Below are 6,000 nucleotides of genomic sequence, written 5' to 3'. Positions count from 1 at the left end.
GCCCGCAGCTGTTAAGAACCGTTGAACGGCCGCCCGCTTTGAAACGCCTGAGGCGCGCGCTGCCGGGACGGGCTGCCCAGCCGCCCTCAGCCTCCCGCCAGCGGAAATCAAGGGAAGGGCCTCGGCTCCCCCCGCAGAGGAAAGCCGAGGGGGAGGCGGGGGCACTGAGGGGACAGAAGCCCCCCGCCGCTCCCCAGCGCGAGAACAAAGAACTTCCCCCTCGCCCCGGCCCTCCCGCCCCGCACGTGGGGGACGAGGCGGACTCCCCGCCCCTCCGCGGAGCCCTGCGCCGCCTCCCGGCGCAGCCGATTGGCGAGGAGCGGAGAGGGGGAGCCGCCCGTCCAATCCCGGCGACGGCAGGTTCTCTCCAATGAGCGCGGTGGCCATTGGGCCGCCGCCGGGTTTGGCGCTCTGTTGTCCGGGGCTGTGAGGACGTGAAAAGGAGCGGGGCGGCTGGAGTGAGCCCGGCGGCGGGCGGGCGACCGGCCGGAGAAGGGGCGCGACCACCCGCCGGCCGCGGCGCTGCCCTGCCCTGCCCTGCCAGGAGGAAGGTGAGCCCGCGGTGGGAAGAGCAGGGAGAGGCAGGCACGCCCGCCCGCCCAGGTCTCTTTGTCGTGCCTGGGGGCTGGGGTGGGGCGCGGGCTCGGGCGCGTGGGGTGGGGGGCTGCCCATAGGGCGAGGGGGCGTGGCCTCCCGTGAAGGGCAGCGCGGAGGCGGGGTCACCACTGCTCTGTGGGCTCCCTGGAAAGGGTTAATAGTTTGGGGGCAGGTCAGAGGAGAGCGCGATGAAGCAAAGCTGGGGGTGGCTCTTAGAAGGGGGCAACTGCCTTGTGATGGGGAGGGCAGGGAAGGGGCTTGGGGGGAGGATCTCTGGGAAGGGGGCATGCCAGAGGGAAGGGGAGGATCTCCCACAAGGAGGGGGATTAAGGGACGGGTGGTGGAACCATATGCAGAGGCAGCGTGTTCGGTCCCTGTGCAGCCCCTGGCAAAGTGTCGCACTTCGCGAGCGGTGCCTGGGGGTCCTGGTGTGTGGCTGGGGGGGGAGAGGCGCCCAGCAGTGAAGTTTGGTGCTGAGGGTTTGCGGTGGGGGGTGTTTGAAGGGGGGGTGTCGGTGACCCTTGGGATCTGTGAGTGTGCCTTGAAGGGCTGCAGAGGGAGGGGGTGTCTCTGGGATGCAGTGATAGCTGCAGGAAGGCAGGGGTCAGGAAGTGTCTTTTGTGGACATTGGTACTGTCCAGCTCGGCAAAGTAGGTTCTGCCCGAAGAAGCACACAGAGCTCTTGCAGACACAATGGAATGACTGAGCTGGCTTGGATTTGGAAGCGCAGCTGCAGGAGGAAAGACCAGGTTATGTTTTCAGAGATTCCTGCCTTTCCCTGCTCCATTCGAGCAGAACCTTTACTGGATTCTCTTTCAAGCGGCAAGGATTGTTTGAAAGTGAGAGCACCTTACAAATGACCCGCCAGCTCGGAATAATGTAATTGGACGGCAAAGTAGAAATCTCATTTGTTTAGGAACAAAGGAAAGGAACCCTCCCCGGGGAGACTGAAATCGCTTAAACATATCAGGTCCAAACAATCATATGCCCTGGTCTAGTTTTCTAGAAGCTGGTGTGACAACTTCTCTCCCACCACATGCTTATTAATGGGCAGATTTGGGTTTTCAGATCTTTTATGGAGGCTATTTCAGAAATGGCTTTAAACAGCACAGAGTGAGTCTCGGGCAATAGTGGGAAACATAATTAAAATTCAAGTCTTTCAGCCTAATCACAATTTTATTAACTCGAAGCATAGTTTTAAGCAGATCTAGTCCTGTTGATATAAGTGGTGGCTCTAAATTGACAAATCCAAATGCTGCTTAAGTTTTGTGGCCAGCTCTAAATCTGGCAGACTGTTGTAGATTTATAGCCAAACTACTGTTACTTGTAGTACTACTCTTTTAAGTGATTTCCACTATAATTTATTTCAGTGGAAGCAGTTGTCCCAGTGATTTTCATGCTGTATAATCTTATAGTAGTCCAATAAGTCTGCCTTTAGGGCTATTGTCTTAGCCTGTATACAGTACTTTTTCCCTATTTTAAATGTTATGAGGGTTACCTGTTTAAAATCTGCACAGTGTGTTTGTTAATATTTCATTAACTGATTACTCACATGGGAATGTATACAGATTTAAACTGATAGGGAAAAAATTATCTAAGAAACTTATCCAGTGTGAATGCTTCAAATAAAGAGATCTGCACTATCGGCTACTCATCTAATTGTGGTGATTTTAATTGATCAAAATATTTTTGGTTGATATAACAAATTCAAGAAAAAATTTAGCACTTCTGGTTTTATTAAGTTACCATCAGATCTTTGCTCATTGTGATATATCACTTACAAAGCATGCTCTGGGGAAAAACAATTATTTTTCCCTCCCAGTACATTTTTTGGTAATCATAGCAGGGTGGTTGAGTTAAAATGAGCAGGTTTCTGATGTGTGCAAAATGTGAGCAGGAAACTTAAAAGGAAATAGTATGCTTAACTGGCTTTTCATGTTGACTTTCTAAAAAGCCACATTGTGTAGGAAGATGTCGCTTTTCTCATAAAGCAACACTAATATTGAAAAAAAACCTATTTAATAACTGCCTGGTGGTTGGTACCACTACTGGTACTACTGTTGTTCATAGAGGAAAAGTATAGTCTTGCACACATTGATATGGTATGCCTAATCAGTTCTTTGTGTGGTTTACAACCGGTCCTGTCCTGTGCTGGAACAGGCTGGCTGACTGGCCTGTGCTGTAATCCAGCACAGGGTTGGGGCTGGCTATGATTCCCCTTACCCCAGGAAATGCGACAGCGGCCCGGCACTAGGGTTAGGAACTGGCCTGAGTGCCGGTTCCTGGCTCCACCCCCTCCTGGGCCTTGTCTGCCCATGGTCCTGTCCACTGCCTACCCTCCCCAGACTCCTGTGCTGGCCAAGGCAAGCTGGTGCAAATTTACTGGATGCTGGTGCACTGGATACTGTGCATGGGCCTGCCTCCTCCTTACCACACTTTTGTGACACCTCTGGACATGTGCTTACCCAACCAGGCCTTAGGATGGTGCCCCTAACCTATGTCTTGGCATTTAGTATCTAAAGCCTTATTCTAGTGTTCAGGTCATGCCTTGTTATCCACTGGGGTTCTGTTCCGGAACCCCTAGTGGATTAAAAAATTCAGTGCATTCCAAATCAGTGGAAACTAGCTTTAAATACCCACTTCCAGGTTTCTTGCTCTGCTGTTATTGCCCCAGAATGCATTGGTATAGACAGCATAACACATTCAGCCACTAGATGGGGTGAATAATGGAATCTAATGGAATAAAATTATAATTATTTAACAGTGTGAAGGTAGGAAATTGTTTTTGGTGCTTTTTTCCCTTGTTACAGGCATTTAAAGGTGACCTTGGTGTCAGTGGTAAGTCAAATCAGTGAATACCAAATCAGTGGATACTAATGTTCCACCTAAATGGCTTCCTAAATACAGGTACCAGCCTTTTTATTGTGAGTGTTCTTTAGCGCTAGTTCTGTGGATGTACACTTTGCCAATCCTTCTAATCCTTTTTATTTTGAAAATGACCCACACATGGATAAGGAAAATTCAATTATGAGAGGAGAGAGTGCAAAAATACTGTAGGTCAGAATCTTAAATTGTTTTTGTTCCATAGAACATGTGTTTGCTGTATAGGACAAATGTCCACATTTAATGTAACTGTTGTAAAGAAAATGGTGTTTCATGTACTGGTGCTTCTTGTACTGTTATCTAGCTAAACAGTAATTGCAGATCTGCAAAAAGTTATCAGGATTAGGTTTTCTGCATCTGCACTTCATCACAGCTATGTTCTTGTACAGTGGTCCTTGGACCCCCCCTTCCCCCACACTGGGTTCAGCTTTAAGAATGTTTTAAAAAGTTTTTTAAGAAGCATTCCTTACCTGAGCATCGCAAACCATGCAGGGCAGTCTTTGGCACTCCCAAGAAGCCACTTCCAAGTCGCACAAAGGCCCTCAACCTCCTCCCTTGGCCCTTGTGCGCCTCAGAATGAGTAACAGAAGTGTTTCCGAAACGCTTCTGTGATGCGTTCTGAGGCACGCCAAGGGAGGGGGGGTCGCAGGGATTGGTGTGACCCAGAAATGAGTGCTAGACTGCCATGCAGGTGGTGTGGTTTGTAGCACTCAGGTAAGGTTTTTAAAACTTTTTAAAAACGTTCTTAAAGGGAATACTTTTTAGAAGCATCTGGCATGACCCAGAAGTTGTGGATAGTCAAATTTGCAGATTCCGAGACTGCAAATGGTGATGAATCACTGTAGTCTCAGCTTTCCTTTAGCTGGACTATTGCAACATACGGTAGTTTTTTCAGTTAGTCCTTTCTACCGGCTTTGTAAAACAGGCATACACAACTTGTGACCTTCCTCACTGAATCTAGCCCACCAGCTTTGTTTTGTGGCGTACCACATGTTTGAAGCTTCACCCCTCCATCCCAGACAGCAAAATCAAAAGTTTTATCAAACCCCTTTTGAGTAGGCAAATGTGGCTAATAGGCCATATTTGGCTTGGTAGCTCACAACTTGTCCATACCTATGTGAAGCAAAGAGCAGTAGCTACAGCATCCTTGCATAGTCCTTTTTTGTCTCAGGGAAGCAATTCTGCTATTCTCTTTTGTTGAGTTGGAAGGGAAACAGCATGACAGCATCTTTAAATGTTAGCCTCATAGTACCCACAGCGTTCTTCTTGCGAATCTTGCATTGATTAGATTTATTTATTAAGTAATCTATGCATAAATGTCTAAGAAATGTCCAAAAAATATATCCATGCATAATATTTAACAGTGGTTAAAACACACAATTCCAATGAAATACAATAACAAAACAAAAACCATATTGCTTAAAGAAAAAGTACTTAATATGTTGTTGACCATAGTTCTCTTTTTTTCTAAATTATAAGAAGGCATTTTTTGTAGTTACTGAAAACAAATGTACAAGGGGTCTGTAGTATACAAGTGGAGAGAAAATCAAAGGACCCAGAAGCCATACCCTATTTCTTTTCTATAATATTCAAAGATTATGTGCTTGGTGGGAGCATCTGGAGTTGGATGTCAATTCTTTGTCACATTCAGTAGATGAATAGCAGCATCTGCTTCTCTGTGTGAAGCAAGCAGTTGCAACTAATAAGCCACAAGTTGATGTAATAAGGTGGTAAGGACATGAATTCAGCTCTTTCGCTGAAAGAGGCAGGAACTTGATGGTCAAGGGATAAAAAATTCAAAAGGAGGAGGCTGTTCATTTATCAAATTGTTTGTAAAACTGAAATGATCTTTTTGAATTCTGAGGCTATAATTTTAAACATGTAGGCAATAACTTTCAAAATAATTTTTAGTACTCCCTCCATAGTTCTAGTCTGCATCTTGCTAGCGTTATTTCAGGCACATGTGTCATTTGTTTAATGATGCTTTTAAAAAGAAGATTATGTGGGACTAATTCTGCTCAATATAAAGTATAAGATGATAGAGTTCCCTTAACTTTAATATTTCTGGTCTCCAAGGGAGTTCTGATTATGCTCTGTTGGCTGTTCACAGTATATTTTTGCATGGGCACCTTTATGTTCTGTATCTTTAAATTCAGAGCAGCTAAGTGCGCTTGCTGTGTGTGCTTGCTTGGCATTTAAAGACAGGCTTGGCGCCATTTCGCTAAAGCAGAAGCAGAAAGCGAGAGCATGCATGCTTGAGCTCTGCTTCTGGGTTTTTCATTTGCATTTTGAGCACTGCAACAGTTTTTTAGCCCTGCAGGGATGACAGGATTTTTGTTTAATTAAGAAGTAGATTAGCATTTCTTTCACTTGAGGACCCAAAAGGATATTGGATCATGCTTGCACCTAACAGGTAAAAGTATTTGAGAGGGAACTTGATTCAGAAAATCTCCCCTGTAACATCTCAAATGCCAAGAATTTAATACTGAACTTAAAAATATCCTTATGGTTGTGAAATGT

At 46.2% G+C, this 6,000-nt stretch overlaps 1 protein-coding gene across 2 annotated transcripts in view; it reads left to right on the top strand.

Moving 5' to 3' along the window:
* Positions 1 to 403: 403 nt before the first annotated feature.
* Positions 404 to 6,000, top strand: part of EZH2 (enhancer of zeste 2 polycomb repressive complex 2 subunit) — a 46,584-nt gene continuing 40,987 nt past the window's right edge. Inside the window, exon 1 of one of the 2 annotated variants that reach the window (XM_066627077.1) lies at positions 404 to 551. The gene's annotated coding sequence lies outside the window, so the exon portion shown is untranslated. The remainder of the gene's footprint in view (positions 552 to 6,000) is intronic. The other variant, XM_066627076.1, reaches the window with a different exon arrangement.

This window comes from Tiliqua scincoides, chromosome 5 (genome assembly GCF_035046505.1).
Source record: "Tiliqua scincoides isolate rTilSci1 chromosome 5, rTilSci1.hap2, whole genome shotgun sequence".
NCBI lineage: Eukaryota > Metazoa > Chordata > Lepidosauria > Squamata > Scincidae > Tiliqua > Tiliqua scincoides.
Note: the sequence above shows the minus strand (reverse complement) of the source record. Positions and strands in the feature narration are given on the sequence as shown.